An 18,983-nucleotide genomic window follows, 5' to 3' on the forward strand; every position below is an offset into this window, starting at 1 on the left:
TCCAAGGCGACAGTATCATAAAACTCACGATGGTATCATTCGCGATAAGTTCACGAAGAATAGTGCAGGCAGTAAGAACTTAACATCTAAATTAAAATTTATTTCTTACTCTATTTTACTGAAATAAAATCTCCTGCAAGATTAACCAAATCCATATCTTTCATTGCATATTTATTCTTCATCTGATATCATTGGACAATAGATTGAATCCAATTTGACTCAGATTAATTCCAGGTTATTTAATTTCAATTTATATTCTACATCTCACGCGATAAATATCATTGTTCGTGGTTTCTATCGCGTGAAACATAGAATATAGGTTAAAATGAAATAACCTAAAATAACGAAAGTAGTTTCTCGACGATATCAATCGAATACCTATGTAATTACTATAATTCACGACGATTCGTCAAAACACACATACGGTTGCATTGAGATCATAACTTAACGAATCGGTGACGTCGAAAGTTTTCTTTTTCCTGGTCTGCTGCTAAGGTAACGCTTGATTGCGATGAGAAGTTAATAAAGTGCCGGGTAGAAGCGTCGTTACGGATACCCCAGTGCACTTTCCGCGCGGGAAGAACATTAACGAGAGGATGTAATGGAGGCAGGCACGTCTGAGAAAAATATGGTCGTTCGTTTATCGTGATAACGCCCCGGCATAGCTTTTCTCATCCTATTTTCCACGGTAGTCGCTGAGGCGCTTAAAAACATTGCCGGTGTCGTCGCGCGGCAACCTGGAAATGCAATTTCGAAAATGATACCTGCCTCTTCCCCCTCCACCATTCTACTTGCGCTTCGTTTATCATTCGTTACGCTCGTAAATATCGCTTAATCGAATGATACCTCTGCGAACAAAGTTCAGTCCGCTGCGCTGGCGAAAACGACGCGAATATCCGCCAGGAAATCGAGTTTCTTTGAAATGTGAAGCTACACCTGCTGAGGAACGAGCATGTTTACGCAATGCGCACACAGCATTAACAGCACTCTTTAGAATACGAGGTTCTAAAGTTTGTCGAACGTTAGGGCGAAACGATACATACGAGGAACATTTTTATTCCACTATTCGTGACTTTCAATAGCGGGCAAAAGTTGTCTTACGTGATTTTAAAAAGTTATGTACATATGAAATTATGAATTTTCTGGCTCTAAAAATTCTAGTATTAAGAAAGAACAAAGAGACATTTGTTAGCTAAAGTTTCAAATTCCGTGTTTCTAGTTCTGCAAGCTAAACCGACCTAGTTCCTTTCTCAAGAATGAAAAATATTTCGGCCGAAAAATAAAGATATAAGCATAAAAAAATTCTGAGTTACTCTAACCTCCATATGATTGTAATTTATTTGAATAATAAATTATTCTTATTATTCTAAGCTCTTAACCAGTATCTATATTGATTTCGCGACTCGAATTTGTTATAAATGTTATACTTAAGTTAAGCTAGTAGGTAAAGAAAAATAAATTGAGACAAAGTACACAATAGGAAATAAGAATTTATTAACAATGTTGACCCAATTCCTTTATTAAACCCGATGGCGTAAAGAGGCTTTTGGCACTCTATAAAAAGAAGGCTGAACCGCCTTCCTTTAAAAGGGTGAACGAAGGTACGCTTGAGGATCTTAAATGGAAGTGCTACACAGCTTTAAACTTTTTCTTAATCTCGATGGATTATACTCGAAACAATTTTTAAAACAACGCAAGTAGAAGAAGTTGAGGAACTACGGATAATGCAAAGCATGTCGGACAATGGAGGTTTTCCTTTTCCCTTGTACAATCTTATTCTATTTGTTTCACTATTGTGTTCTAATTGTACAAGCTATTGCTTTTCTTATTGCTTTGCAAATTATTTTACACAATAATATTTTTAATTAATAATGATTGCTTTTATGTGAACGTATTTTATATTGAAATACTTTTAATTTCATCTTAACAGTTAAAAATAAGTATTTTATGTTACAATTTTACTCCAATTGTATAATAAATATGTCATGTAATAGTTGTTCTTAACGATACCAAAATCAAAATATCAAAATGCTTTCAATTCTATCCGGGTAAAGAGTTTTTGAAAATTAAAATCTATTACACAAACATGTACTACACCTTATGAAGTACAATGTCGTAAACATGTTTGCAAGCATAATTTACCAAAAAGACTAAAGAAATTGATCTCTACGTTTAAACGTATATATTATATATCTGAAATTCACCTTGGTATTCTCATTGCTTAAAATTGCTGCGGTCATAAAATTATTCAGCCATCCAATATAGAAAACGATTTACTTTCCATCGTGAAACACGTTTTTCATCGCTCAGAGACCCAATTAAACTGTAAAAGAAACGCGCCGAAATGATAAGTTAGGCGTGACGAAGGAAGCAATCATCAGGAAAATGTAACAATGAATTATGTTAATCTAACAGGGGAGTTTCGCTAACAAGATAATTACAGACAGTATCGCATGAATTACACGAGGCCGTAATTTAAGTTTTCCTGATTTTACAAGCTCCTTAGGACGCGTTTGACATTTAATTAAGTCGCATAATTACCGGCACGGTAATTTTTCATACTAACCACACCGTTCGTAAGTAACATTTGCCTTCTACTAGAGGGGACGACGACACGAATCACTCTCATTCGTAACCATAGAAGAGTAGAATTATTCGACTCACCTAAGTTTCTGCATCTTGAAGTACAATGCTGAAACTTGAATTTAACTCTCAAAATCTACAGTAACGATATGTAACTTCGTTACATTTATTTGGAAGATAAACTCTAGCCTAAAAATGAGAAAAGAAATAATATATCTAGAGATAAAAAAACGAAAGTTATAAAATAATTTAGCTTGTTGCGTATTATGAAACGTCATTAATCTGTAATACAACAACGAAAGGAAACATTTTCATATTACTAAACAGTCATTGCAAAATTATTATTGTGAATTGCTTAATCATTACGCTTATTAATTATTATCTTTCTTAAATCATTAAGCTATCAAATTTCCTTTACAGACCAGTGCCTCCATCTGTTCGTTAAATTAAGGCTAATTATTCGCTTAACAAAGTGTGTGTATATCGTTCAGACCACTATGAAATTCCATAGCCAGCTCAGTCGAACCAGAACCATTCCCTCGGTGAATTTATCGATCGTTACAACCGTGATGGTTGCGTTCGCGACCAATACGTAAATGGCTTGAGAAAATGCGGTAGGGTTCGATCGTTTCGACTGCATGGATAAGTCGAAGCAAGATTTAGAAGAAACGTAAAAAGGTAACGTCCCTTGGTTCTATTTCCTCGAGGTATGCTCGTTAGTTTGCTGGCTGAGTTACGACTGCACTTGCCTATTGATAATTTCTAAACATTGATTTTTCACTTACTGATAAAGCTATCGAGATACGACAAGGATTTATGAATCGATGACAAATTTTTCTTTCTGTTTTTTCATCTTTCTTTTCTTTTTTTAATCTTATAATAAGTGGAAAATAGGGAGTATTTTTTATCAAATGTGTTGGTACTGTGGTCGCACATTTTTCCATTTCACATTCCTTTACTTTTTAATTATAAATTTTGGAACCAACATGGAAGCGTTACATCGAACACCAATAAAAATCAATCGAAGGTCCACGTTATTTTACCTTTAAATAACACAACATCGAAGAAGGAAGAAAACGTTCATGCGTCTGCAAACGCTTCCTCTTTTATTTGTGATTCGCTGTCGAAGAAAATTAAAATAATTGAAAATGGGGAAAAAGCCACATTTCATGGTTCTCATGGTTTAACGTTATCATACGAGTGAAATAACGTGTCCTGCACTTCTCCTTCGAGATATATATTCTCCGAGAATCGTGGATACTAAGTAATATAAGGCTGTTTAATACTTGACCATATTGACTTTTATCGCGTACTCTAATTTATCCAGGGAGTAAAAAAGTGTTTATAGCTGGAACATTTGTGCACTATAATTCTAAAAAGTTACTAGGAAAATTATAAACGATGAGGCTGGAGAATATTTCAATATACAAAGTGCAGTTTAAAAGTTTGTCAAAAATAAAATTTTCCTACCGCTATCATTTATCTACTATAACAGGAGCTATACTTTGAATGTTTCATCCGCATATTATACTTTTGTTTGCATATTATGTACATTCTTTCCATCTTCAAATTTCCTATAAACTAAAAATCCTAAGTCTAATTAGCGCAAACTGTGCATCTTCAAACTTACGCTCTCCATAAAATTGTCCACAAGTCTAAGTCTTTTATTCTCGCAACAGACCATCCTCGTCCTTTGAGTTCTTCAATAGCGTAGTCGTAACAAATCGGTCACGTTCCAGCGTGCGGTGATTACATTTGATCCTGGAGATGCTAGGAAAAGTTCTAATATGATCATCCAATTACCGGAATCGCGCACAAAAGAGCGTTTGCAGTGACAGAAGCGCTCCCTTCGACGAGACGCTGCTCTAACGAACGTTCCCGGTCGTTAATTACTATTCTCGTTCATAGTCTCAGCTAGATTCGCTCTGTCGTCTCTTCAGCCGGTTCCTTTATCCGTCTAACTCGTTCTTTTCACGGAATATCATTTCGCGTGACATATTTAGGCCGATGCGCCCTGTTCTCCGCTGAAAATTCAAATAATTGTGCGCGTCCGCGATATTACGGCGCTACAGCTGATTCAGAAACCATTTTGTCTGCCGGAGAACAACGACATCTCGACTTATCCTCGTCAGACGAGAAGAAGATTGAAATTATGGATTTTTACATGCCTCCTGATGTAACATTTTAAAGCGAACGCGACTCTATATCGTTGAAGGTAATTCAAGGTCGTTCGTGGTCGTTTAAGAAGGAAAATAAATTACTTCGAGATAGCGATCGAAGACCTGGACGATTTACATTGCTAATACAAGTATAAATCATCCGTCAAGCGATCCATTATAGAATGCTACTATGTTTTACAGTGTAAATTGAAACGATATCTTACCAGCACTTTGTTGGATTTTAAGAAACGTAACTTGGTACATAGACAAGATACATCTTTCGATTTAGGAAACCTAAGAGATGAGAAAGTGTGTCAATCTAGGAGGATCTGTTTTCGTGTTTGGATTGTACGCTTCGAAGCGTGAAGTAGTTCCATGATGTGAGCGAGTTCCTGGGATTTCGGTGAAGTTAAGATGAGAAACGATGGTACTTGGAGTGACGACTATTTGTCCGGGAGTATTTAGAAACGTCGAGCTGCTGTTGGTATTGGTTATCTCGGATGTTAAGTTCTGCTGTTTTATTTAACTAAAATATGTGCGTTTATGTTACTGCTTCAAACGACTTTTTAATTTATCTCTATTATGTTTCCTTGACAATGAATTTATACAGTATGGATATGCTTCAATAATTTAGCAAAAATTTGAAAAAAAAATACGCTGCTACTCCTCTGAATCTTAGTAGGTTGTACAAATTAATGACAAATTAATAATTACAGACAGTACGTAATACTTTCTTGTGGAATTACTAGATCACGCATCCAAATTATTTATAAAAATACGCAGCGTTTTATTATGGAATTTAAAAAATTATCGAGAAATCTCAGACAACTTTCTTGTGGCTCCATGATGTTTTGAAATGCAGGGGATTAATATTTAAATGGGCGTTACGCGTCAAGTTTAGCAGCGAACTCTTGAAAACGATAAACGTGTGAAATATTCATATTTTCTAAACGCTCTTAACATCTGTTAAACGCATTTCCATTCTTCAAATCTGATTTTCACACTTGCAATTGCACGTTTAAAGTTCAACTTCGTTGACTCCGTTTAACTATTATCGAACTGTCTATTAATGCTAACCAGATGATATTCCTCTGTTAAATACGAATATGACACGCATCTAGTACGTTAGTGAAATTTACAAAATCTCTAGTCAGAAGATTTCCAATATGTGATTTTACAAACTTGTTAACACATAGATATTAAATCAATTCTGCTGTTTAAACTAATTGGAATAGATTCTAATGAAACATGTAACATTTCAAAAATCATTTTTCAATTAATATTGAAACAATATTATCTATACAAGGTAAATACGTGTAGCGCGAGTGATCTTTCTGCGCGATCATCATTTTAGTTTAAAGACATCTTTTTTAAGTTAACGATAGCGGCCAAATGTTTAAAATAAAAGATAATTGGAACAGAACGATCCTACATGGGAAAATTCTGACTCATCGTGCCATATGGTTATATCCGTTGCATAGAGAATGCTTTAAGACTAAAAATGCAAACGTTTTTCCCCCGAGGAGGGATTGAAACATAAATATTATCAAAAACTTTAAGAGTGTAAGGACATCTCCACAGTTAGACTAATATTAGTAGTGAAAGCTATTTACAAAAATAAAAAGAAAAAGCGAGTAAAGAAGTAATAGGAATAAACAAGAGAACATGTTCATACAGATTCTATTTTTGTTATAACGTCGAATACACGAATTTTTTCAATTACTTGTCTTAACATTCTATAGTGTCTACCTATTTCTACGTGAGTCTCGAATCAAACACATAATAATTCTTTAAAGATATTAATATTTCCCTAATCGTCCGTTCTAATATACGTATCCCAAACAATTCCTATTAAACGAATTTTATAACACTAATATCAACGATGTATAAATGACTCGCTATATACCACATCTATCACCCTACACAGATATACTTTAACACAAAGTTCGCGAATAATCCAGCAAGTATGCCAAAAGAAATTCGTCGTATTCTTGCCAAGACACGTCGAGTTCCAACCTGAAGCAAAAATTCCGAGCCGCGGTGACCACCACTCGAAAAACTTCCCGTTCCGGTTGCACAGCGAGAAAGCATCGCGAAGCCAGAGGATATCACAGGCCACGCGAGAATAATCTTAACCCACGCGCTTGTTCACCGACTTTCTTATTCGAAGCTGGAGAGTGAAACGCTCGGCCAGCGGAATTGCCTGCAGAAGCGGCCTACTTCCGCTTCAGAACGGAAGTAAAGTTGCAACGAGCGCAAGGAACATAACCTTCTCGTGGTCGTTACCTTGAATGGAGCATTTGCAGAAACCGTAGCTGGCAGATATTGAACTGACCAGAAAGTCTCTTCGCTTTTCGCTAAGCAAAAAGACATCTTGCCGATTTACGCGATCAAAATTGTACAGGCGGCGAATAGTTTTAGAAAATCGAGTATGACTCTACTCTTGTACAAAATATATTCGATATATTTAACTTTCTAGATCTATAACTTTTCAATTGGCCGATCGAACGCTTTTATGATCTGTTTTAAATGCATGAAATGTATCTGATAGTCATGTCTCGTCACTATGTTAATGAAATTTCGAAGCATCTTATGCAATTTACATAATACACGTTGAACATTTTAATCCTATTCATACAAATAATAACTATTTTTATTAGACGATCGGTTTCAGAATTTAGAAGATCGTAGACTTGGAACGTTACATAGACAGTTTGGTTCTCAAAAGGCCACCAAACTGTGAAGAAATCAGACCTACCTCCACGATGCTAAGACTGTTATCAAAGAGTCCATTGGCAAATTTTCGAACTGTTTACGGCTCAACAATCCCCATAAAATGCTCCACACAGTAAAATGTGTAAGATCACCGTGCAAGAGGAACCTAACTTCCCTGCATTAACCAGAGGGAATTAAACCGCCCGTAGCCCCATTCTTGATCAACACATGGGCACTTGTTAACAAAACAACCAGTTTCTGAATGCAAATCATGTGAATCACCAATAACCATACAGCAAATTTGACCGCACTGCCCTATACTTTCATCTGACGGAATTTCGTCCGAAGGAAATGGTTGCAATATCAAAACCATAATGATTCTAAAAGCTTCCATAACGCGCGGAGGGTATACTTTTGGCGGTCGTTAATGACTTCACTGTTAAAATAACCATTTCACCATAAATCATTATAAGATAAATTCGTAAATGAACAAATAAATAGACAGTTTTGTAAGTAAATGATATATAATGGGGTGAAGTAAATAAAAAGGGGGTGAAGATTCGGACCAGCTGGCAAATAAATATTAACAGATGCGCGCCAAGTTTTCCTTCACGTAAATAACATTCCGAACGAAAACCGCGGGCGCTTCCACCACCGGTGAACCGTGAAATTTCTACCCCTTCTCTTCTTTGCACGCGTGAGTGAGATAGTTTCCGGCTTTCGTAACAGCCACAGAACCTTTGTGTCGCGATCTGTATCCGCGTCGGACAAGGATCTCCGCTTCGGCAATTGAAAAGTGGAAACTCTGATAAAATCTTGCCTTCGTTACTGTTCGCCGATCGAGAGGGAGGGCATATTTATGAATCGGTGAACGGGAACGAGAATTACGCACTGCACCGAAGGAAAGATATTGTGTGCCAGAAGTTAGTGGCGATTGCGTGTAATTTTATATGGTTATCGAATTCTTGTATGAGATGTGGTGTTTTACGATAAAGGACGATATTAAATATAGACGAATTTTCGTGTACCTGTATTGATAGAAAAATTGTTTTATAGCGTGATTGTACAGAGTTTACACGCTATTGCTTCTCAGCGTGTTTCTCGCAAACGATAAGTACGAGGGAGAAGATGAATGGTTCGAAGCGAACTACATATTCACGATAATACTTCTTTCGCAAGTGATAAACTGTATGTGCATTTCGCAGTTGCATTACTTTTTTTTTGAATAGGAACCCCCCTTTTTTCTGCATATATAGAATCCTTCCGTCATTCTACGAAAGGGAGTATTGAAAGAAGTACAGAAAACTGATTAGTTTGTGAGATACTTTAACTTTAATTTCGTATGTAAGACAAAGGAAACATAAATACACGAGTACTGCGTTACGTCTTTCCTTGTTTCTACGCGTGGCATTGGAGTGTTATGTAAACACATCAACATATAATGTACACGTATATACATGTGGAAATTATAAAAAATGAATTATTTGCCAACTTTCTACTTTATACATTGCCTCTCGTGCACTTTCCCTGTAACTCAGAAAGTAGCCAGCGTTTACAATTTAAATGCGTAATTCGTCAATTCTCTTAACAATGAAAATATTGAATAAAAACGACGTGGCACTACATAACTGGATTAATAAAATATTCTATAAGGACATGTTTGTACGGGCAAATGTTACCATTAAAGATAGGAATTGATTGGAAGAATTACGCGGGGTATGGCTTACAACTTACAACCGAAGAAGTGTTCTTGACAGACCAATTGACTTTAGATATCGTCTCATTTGTATGTCGAGTAGATTATACAGGCAACTGTGCGCGTATTTCTTGGCAAATGCCAACACTTTCGCTTGCAGATTGCCAACAAATCAATCTTCTGAGTTTAATGAACGTGCTTAAAGAAGAAACTCGAGAGGCCTAGCATCTTATGAATCAGCAATCTAATTATAAACATATACATAGTCAACTTCTGCATCAGCAAAATACAATTAGTTAGCAACTCTAAAAATGTCGCCTAAAATAACACTGACAAAATTTTATCAACAACAAAATGAAATTCTTCCTCTATGCACACCGAGTTTATCTCCCAGACAAAAGGGTGATTCTGTGTGAAAAAATAAATCGAGATAAACCGAAAAGAATCGAAAAGAATAAATCGAATATACGGTGCTGCTTTTGCGAAAAAAATTGAATTTAGGAATTTGTTTGGCACATTGTTGGCCAGAAGAGAAATCATCAGATAAATAGTAAAAAAGGCACTCAGAATAATCCAGAAGTTTGTAAATGGGCAACAGTTATCGATAGAAATAGAGAAGAAAATGACCGGATTAAGGACAACGATGTGACGGATTAAAGGAACGGGGATTATCTTTATTGGAACATCGAAAGCAAAAGCAGTGCAAGTAGAGTCAAAGCAACAGACGAGCAGGAAACTTTTTCTACGATAATGGATTGTAAAAATATAAGCCTTTAAATCCTTGTTCCAGCCCCTTTTCCGTCTCTTTCCCAAATCTCGCGCGGTAAACAACAAAACGACAATCGGTTAGCAGAATGGTTGACCAAACGAGACTCGAACAAATCCCACTGTCGTACTCTTCTTTCTTTTGTACAAAGCATCCTTCCGAATTAAAAGAAATTAAATCAATCAACCGTAATACGATGGAATTATAAAAATTTAGCAATTTTTGTATTTTTATAAATATAGAATCTAGTTTGCTTTGGTTTTTATTATAAACTGTATCAAGTAGTATTATATGAGATTTAACGTAATTTATAAAATTACATTGTAAAATAAAATGTTTCTTTCGTTCTCCGCAATTCTCACTTTACTTGATCCTCTAGTTTAGAACAGCCTATATATAATAAAAAATAAAAACTATCAATTCAACGCGACATGGGTAACGACTATAAATTTTTAGCAAACAGCGTGATTCATTGGATCATACGCCGAATATCGTTCAACATGGTCGTCGAAATCTGCTCTCACGCTTTTCTATATATTTCAACCGAAAAAACGACAACCAGCGATATATCTATTATACTGATTGCATGGATATATATGTATGCATGTATATGTATACCATCATATTTACAAACTTATCGCCGCTTTTATAACATGCATAAGTGTAAATTAATGATAATGGCCGTGGCGTACATGCGAAAATTGAACTAACTTGAATTTGCAAACGTCGCTGCTGAAAATATGTCGCCATTAGCTGTAATGCGTCGTTAAAGTTCTTCCGGCAGCTTTTTTCTCATATGTAAAGTTACAAAAACAAAAGTATATAAAACTTGACAAACATTATGAAATTACACGTGAATTCCTTTATAATTATAGAATTATAATTTAAATTTTACTCTCTACATGTTACGCCACGAGGCTTACCACAGGCTGTATTCCTAACTGTCGCTCGTAGTACTTCAGTGTCGCAGACGGATCGTTTTATCTGACCAACAAAATATACAATGTAGTGACAAGCGCATAGTTCTAGAAACGTCGATTCGCCTTCGGTCCGTTATTTCATACACACAAAGAAGGTGGCATACGTGATCATAGGCGCGAACGGTGGCGTGTTCCGAGCGTAGTGGGTGTCGTCCCCCAGAGAAGACAAAGAAAAGGATCGAAGGGCAATTAGTTCCTTTTGAAGAGCCAAACGTTATCCTTCAGGACAGGTTCAGACGAAGAAATTCTAGATCACTTAGTCTAACGCATACATCGAGAGATATAATAAAGTCGGGTCGAATCCTGTATCAAATTAATTATAATTGTTAAACAATTTGTAGCGTGTTCATTATATTATTTTTAAATATTGTCAAATATACAAGTTTATATTAACCTTGTTAATTCAGTGTTAAACTCATTTGAACCACCTCTGTTATCTTAATCGAAACAGGGGAACGACTATTTCGCGGCGTCGATTATCAGAATCGTAGCAAGAATTTACGCCTCTCGCTGACGCGTTTTCTTCGCGACCGCGTCATTTGTACATTTAGATTTTTCATAAATGTATAAGCATTAGGTTAATACGACTAATTAAATTACCAACGTTAAATATGACCAAAATAACTTTACAGAGTTACTTACATGTTGAGAATTGTGGATCTTTGAAGTCGAAATAATATTATAGGAACACTAAATTTATACTGAGGATTAATATTAAAATAGTAACATATTTATTTCATGGACGATTTCTTATATATTCATCGATACACACTTGCACGCGTCTCAGCACTTTCTTCTATACCCGACTGTTAACCGACTGAACAGTTTACATTCATCTGTTTTCGAGACGCCGCGCACACACATACCTCCACACACTGATACCCATATACAAGTACCTCTATTACGCATTTAACCCAATCCAGCACAGAAAATTATACATATCTCGACAGAACAACATAATAACGTCTTGAAAATTACAAAATTTGTGTAAAGATACTAAAATTAATTAAGCAACGGTACAAAAATTTTCTCGATATAAAAATATTGTAAATGATCAACAAGCGACACAATTTTTCTATCGTTCTAAAATTCAAAGTCTACAAGCTAAAATACTGGAACTTATTTAAATTTATAACATTTACAAATCAACGTCAACGGATGTTCCAATTCTCTCGAATACAATGAAAACCACGTACCTACTACTTTCCTGACGTTTTTGATACAGTCCATTCATTTTCCTTTCATTTGCACGACACAATACAAATATCCAAAAGTGTAATACTTTGACGCTCCAATATTTTAGGAACAGACTGAAACGAATGATTCTTTACCAGTCGGATATTCCAAGCTTCCGTTTTCGAACATTTTTCGTTTTTGTTCCATACGATGACGAACTGTCTCTCGATGAAACAGCGAGTTTCTGTTTGTTAGAGAAATCTTCGAATTAATGAAACATGGCGTGTAATGCAAGACATGCAAAATTGCAGGAACCTCTTTCATTTATCTTAGGAATCTGATTCCATTAAAGTAATAATTTTCGTCGATTCAATTTTTGGTAATTTCGAATTTTAGAACGCGAAGCTGAGACAAAAAAAAAATCGTAAGAACTTTTACGATTTGACGGAAGAATTTGACGTTATGTTTGTATTTCGCTTGTAAATTTTAGTAATATGCCCAGACTGTAAACTCGCATGATTTGTCACAGCTGCGAAATATTGAATTTTTCCGATTTTAAAGAAGCGACACAAATTCCGATTTCAATAAATTTCCAGCTGATTTTATTGCTCTCTCCTCGTGTAAACGTTACACGCAGAGAACATACAGAGAGAACGTTAAATAATAAAATTACTATCGATTTTAGAATTCGCCTTTTCAGTTGTTACATATGGTAGGCAAAAAATAATGCCTCGTTCGATTTTTACGAAATATTCTTTTTGCTAAACTGAGTGGATAAATGCGATTAACGTACACGCAAAGCGCAAAAAAGTACTCGTAATTTATGCTCTTATATATTATCAAAATGATATTGCAAAAAATGATTCTTTCATTTTGAGTGCCACTTTGGTTTCTTCAATAAAGTCGTATAACTTAGTTCAAATGTTATGTGAGAAATAAATCCTACTACAGGAAACAGTCTCTCGTCAAAATTTTCAAATTATCGCTAATTAATTACAGCTAAAAGTTACAAAGACTAACTGAGTTCAATACACACGAAATATTTCAAAGATAGTCAGTGAAACGTAATTATAAGGTATTTAACAGTGAAATGCCTACGTAAACAAAAGCCGCAGAGTTTCCAATAAATTTCAAACACAGAATTCCAGCATAAAGAGGGAAAAGTCACCGTTCCATTGCCATTTCCAACTAAAATTGAATAACAAGCACAACACACCGGTTGGCCCAACGCAAACCGTTCCATAAAATCGGAGGAACAAGGAGCGGAAAGGTTCCTGGGAACATAATGAAGTGTTTGCACACGCGTAGCCCTGCTGCAAAGCGTTCAAAGTAACTGCTTTATCACAAGGGCTAACCCGATAAATGAATAAAACTGCAATCTTCAGTTTTCGCTGAGAAAATAGGCACGAGAAAAGGGATCAAGACTAAAAGAGGGGAACTGATCAAGGGAAACTCAAAGAAAAAGGTAAGGAACGGGTGAAAATGGAAAACAAAAGAACACTCAGATCGATACATTCGCCTTTATCGTGCGCCTGCTCTTCGACTCGGTGTGCGTACTAAGAAATACAGGAACAAAGTGCAAGCTGCGCTTTCAAGAGTCGATCCCACGATCGTCGATTCTAATCTCGGCCAACTTTTACCTCTTCTTTCGACTGCAATGTCTTCTTTTAACGTCCACTCTTAACACACGGACGCGTCACGTAAATGGGAAATCGGTTTACCGACAGCATTGCGACTTTTGTCGTTGATTAATATAAAAGGAATACATATTTATTATATTTTTTACGATATGATTGTTAGTATTGTTATTATTTTGCCGTAAATAGGTCGGATTCTTTTTATGCATAAACGAGGTACGCAATTAATATTATTATAGTAATTGTGTAAATATAAAATCTATTTGGGAAAACTCTTTGTAATTTAAAAGAAGATATAGAATATAGAATCACCAAGAAAGTTTGTGCTGCTGGTGACTTGGTTTGCTAAATTTGAAAATCTGGTCATAACATCGGTACGTTAGAAACAAGAAGTACACAAGTAGAGATGTAAACGTATAAGGATGCCTGTCCCTTCTAGCAGACGCATTGATAGGTATTGATTTTCTCAAGAATCTTTGAACAGTACACATTAGTACATGTTAAGTATTTCATAAAAATAAGTCGAATCAACTGCAATCCTATGTCCCAAGGTCGTAATATCAAACGTATAATAGCTGAATGGTCATGGTCAATAGCAGTCATCGGTTACCCAAATTTATATGCAGAATATCTAAGAAATTTGTGTTATACTTCTACTACACTTCCTATAGTATAACTATATTTCCAGTTGTCTCTTATGGTTTTTATAGTACGAAGACCAAACGATAGACGCAAATTCCTAAGGAGAAGAACAAAACTAAAATATAATATTCTAAGAGCAATAATACTGAAGAATGTAAACTATAAATATAATTTTCAATAAAAATATAATTTTATGATTTGTTTTATATCGCTATTCCTTTTGTGTTTAAGTAAAAGAAAAAGAGAACGAAAATTAAACAGTTCGTATTCGCTAAAAGCTGAAAGCAATCGAATTGATGTGGAACATATCAGAATAAAGGAACACAAGAAAACTTTTTATATAGTGTCGCATTGTATGTCGTAAATGTAGGACGACGAAGATGGTACACCATTGTCAGAAAATTGACCAGCGGAGATCATAGGATTAGAACGCACACGTAGCTGAGAGGTCCGCGAATGCTGAACTCCCTTTTTAGTAATGAAATTTTCACTACATACAGTTTCACGGAACCACGTGTATAGTTCCATGGCGCGTTAAAACACAAACAAAATCGACGTCATTACGGTTGCCGTGGGTGAAAAAACCTTTACGCGAGAACCATACCGTTTTAGGTTGATTAAAAAAATTAACGAAAGAGCTGGGGTATTAAAAATCGTATTTGATATCCTTACTTTATACAGTCAGTGTTATTACGAAACGCTTTTTAATAAAGATCGTGTTTTATACGCTAATGTTAACGATTATGTTAATTATCTTTATATTATAGTACGTAAAGTCGTTAGATCTCGATTGCAGTTTTTGTGGAATATTAACAAATAAGTGTCGTTGCAAAAGAATTGAGGATAAGATACATAAATAAATTTTTTTCAGTTCGTTATATATTCATAATTGTTGAAATTTATATGTAAATAAATCAATAATAGATAGTTGCTTAAATGATTAATTTATTTACACACTGGTATAAGAATTAAGATGTGTAATTATCCTTACATTGAACGAGAGACACAAATTCTATAATGAAGGCAATCAAGTTTAAACTTTAAGAACTTCGTACACTGACATTCACTGTATCCCTTGTTAAACATGTCTCTAACTACGTCCTTGGTCAACAACATTGGACCAACATAAGATACATACGTGAATTGATACACACATCTCCGATCAACAATGTGTTAACACGCATTATTAAATCAAAATATTTGTTCATCGTACACACTCGAGTACATACTTCTCTACCCGCTACTTTACAAGTACCTACTTAGTATCACGAAGTTTTGGAGTTGCAATCGAGTTTTGCGCCAAAGGAGGATCACAGACGCGGTTTTAAGGACCGCACAGAGTCGCAGGATGTGGTGGAAAGTTGGCCGGAAGCGGGTGCTGTCATCTTGGAATTTTCCGATGCTCGTTTTGGCTCGAATAGCTTCAGCTGACGCGGAATCGACCGGGCAAAAGTTAATTTCACAGCAACCATCGACTTCACCGCTATAGTTTTGTCAAACAGTCCAAGTCTACCTTTTCTGCTTCCGTATTGCTGGTGGAAACAGCGTGTTATGGATATTGATATTTTCTTATTATTCGTTTAATTCATTAACAGAATTAGCTCCAACTTTTATGCAAATTTATACTTTTATAAACACGAACCAAGAAAATGGAACCGAGCCAGACATTTGTTTTGTCAGGAAGCGTTTTCCTGGTAAATTTTTATCACGCTCGTGTTCACTCTGTTTCGATATACTTCACATTTTTTCAGTAATTTCTTTCTGTGAGATTCTTAATAATTCTTAAAAATTAATTTTTTTGAATAAAGTAACGATTTTTACAATGTATGACGGAAATATTTATCGAAGATGATCGCGTTACTCGATCCCTTTTATTATTTTCAATAAAATCTTGATATTTCGTATCAAATTCGCTTTATAACGTGCTATAAAAAAAGTTACAGCAAAAGATCTTTAAATCTCGAAGACTGAAATTTTTCTGAAAAAGTATTAAGGAGATTCATCTAGACCAGTGAAGCTTCTAAATATATAAATTTTGAAGATCGAACTTTCGAGTACAGTCCTTAATCCTTGAAATATCAACCTGAGGTCTCATTTTACTTTAAAAATTTGAAGCGTAAGAGGTAGCCATATTTCGCCCATATGACGTCGATCAAAAAGTGCTCCATGTACAAAAATCTGGGCGTCTTCGGTCAGAAATGATGGGACGAAGGATTCACTTTCATAAGCGTCAGAGATCGGACAGGTATGAAAAACTGAAGAGTCGTACGTCCTACTTAGGCTCAAATTCCTGTCGAATCAAGTAAGAAGGTCGGATATCGCCATCGAAACTTTAAAACTGTCCGATCGATTTATGGAATTCCGATATTATGACCGAGAACGCGGTCCTTGACGAAAAGATAAGAAGAAAAGGATAACGAGAGAAAGGAACAGAGAAAGAGAGAACTTCGACTGCTTTCATCGGTAACGAGAAATTTCGGTTAAAATGTGCTCGTCAATGACTGAAAGCAGGAAAGTTAAAACGTATTATATTGGTATAATATAAAAGTTGAAATAAAAAAGTTCCAGCTGGATCTACATTGTACGTATGAAGATTTCTGTTCGACTAAAAATTGTCAGACTGTAGAATGACCGATAGAAAAACAGTTCCAATAAAACGATTGTAAAAGCGAAACATTCGTCTGAATTAAAATAAATTTTTAAAGAGAAGATGGTAATTTTTAAATATTACGATAATAAAAAAATTGGATAATATTACGATGAAATAATTTTATTACGGAAGTTAATACGATATTATTAGATTAGAACGGATCCTGAATTGCAATTACTCCAATTTCTTAAAATTTTGATCATTTTGATAGACGAAATGTGAAAATCATCGATATATATATATTGACCGAATGAGTTCGAACGAAATGTTTTGCTGTTCTCTAGCACGTTTCACCGAATAAGAGATTTAATAACGATTCGTGCCGGGCTGCAATCGCTTGGCTGGTCGATTTTTACGAGATCAGCGTGAGACAGCTTAATGAAATTCGGAAAATTTACACTTTTATCACGACATTGCGCTGAATTAGCTAGAAAGTTTCGAGGAAAATCGTGCGGGACCGCTATAAACCTGGAAATCATCGGTGTAACATCTTATATAATTCGCCGAGCTTGTTGGTTGCTGGAGAACACCGATGAGAGGGCTGGAATTACGCTGGAAGGGAAAGAGTTTCCCAAGTTCTACGGAAATTCACCTTTAACTTCTGCTTTTAATGAATACTTGATCGTGATGTATCACCCAATATTACAGATTTAACGGGACGAAGTTGTAAAGTTCATAAATGAGGACAAAATTCTGTAAAATCTTACTAACTTTCGCTTTATTTAAATTATTTAGTTTATTGATAAATCTCATTGTTACCTCATCTTTTGTTAAGAAACATATTTTAAAAGAATACGTTGAATTGATTCAACGTGGTTATTCTATTGAACAAAATTAAAATTAAATTACGAGCGAAGATTCTAAGAAAAAAAAAATATCACTTTAGCGAAGATTCTAAGAAAAAAAAATAACACTTTAGCTTTCACTGATTTTACCTATTAAACCCTATACGCCGAAACATTATACTTATACGCAAACATGACCTCAACAAATTACCTACTCTCATTCTCAACGCTCTCATGCCTAAAACCGACGATTCCCTAAAGTAAAACAAAATGATCAACAGACCCAAACTAAACTCTCTCATCGCTGGAACCAGCTTCTCTGAATTACAACAATCTCGCAGCATAATATACATGTGCACGTATACTGGTCGAAATCCTGGCTAGTCGCGAGGACAAATGTCGAACGAGATTACGGACAGCATTATCGCGCAACCAACTTGGAATTCACACGGATACGACATTTAACTACCCTCGAATATGTACCGCGTTAAATCTCCGTCTATTCCTCTAACTTGGAACTCAGGACACGGAACAATGTGTGCACTCTAGTGATGGGACCAAGTCCAATATGTACATACTTATAAATCTGAATCAAATTCAATACCTAAGATTCACTTCGAATATTAAGTTAAGATACAGAGGTTCGTTCGAATATCTTTGTACAATTCTTCCATAGATCTACTTGCAAGTATGTACTTTGATATTTGCACACGTTTTTAAGTTAACGAATTCTCGAACTTTCGGATTTTGATATTTTTCAATTTTGAGCTCTTGGAATTTTTCAACTTTCAAATTGCTATATTTTTAGCTTTCCGAATCTTCAAATTACTTGCCAACTATTCGATTTTCGCAGGTTGATTTCCAAACTCAGGAGGAGTATCTATTGATAACTTTCGAAAACCTACTTGTAACTACTTTGATACTCGAACGAATCAAACTCCTTACAAGTAGCAATCGAATCGCAAGAGTCCAAGGATCAACACTGTTTCATTGAATACTTAGAATATGCTTGTGAAAATTATAGACAATAAACGAGATATCTATACGGATAAATTGTTTGTTAAACGTTTGAACTCGATCAAATCTGATATTAATTTAATTAACCGATATTTGAAGCTGTTTGCGATGTGCTTGAACCCATCGCTGGTGTACATAGTTGCTGCGATGATCACGAACGCGATGATTACCCAGAAC

The 18,983-nt window shown here is 35.4% G+C and overlaps 1 protein-coding gene across 3 annotated transcripts in view; it reads right to left on the reverse strand.

The window, feature by feature from the left end:
* The window catches only part of LOC100744086 (furin-like protease 2), a 415,683-nt gene that overhangs the window by 354,397 nt on the left and 42,303 nt on the right, over positions 1 to 18,983 (reverse strand). The gene's annotated exons all lie outside the window — the stretch shown is intronic.

The sequence above is a fragment of the Bombus impatiens genome, unplaced genomic scaffold (assembly GCF_000188095.3).
Source record: "Bombus impatiens unplaced genomic scaffold, BIMP_2.2 scf_0142, whole genome shotgun sequence".
NCBI lineage: Eukaryota > Metazoa > Arthropoda > Insecta > Hymenoptera > Apidae > Bombus > Bombus impatiens.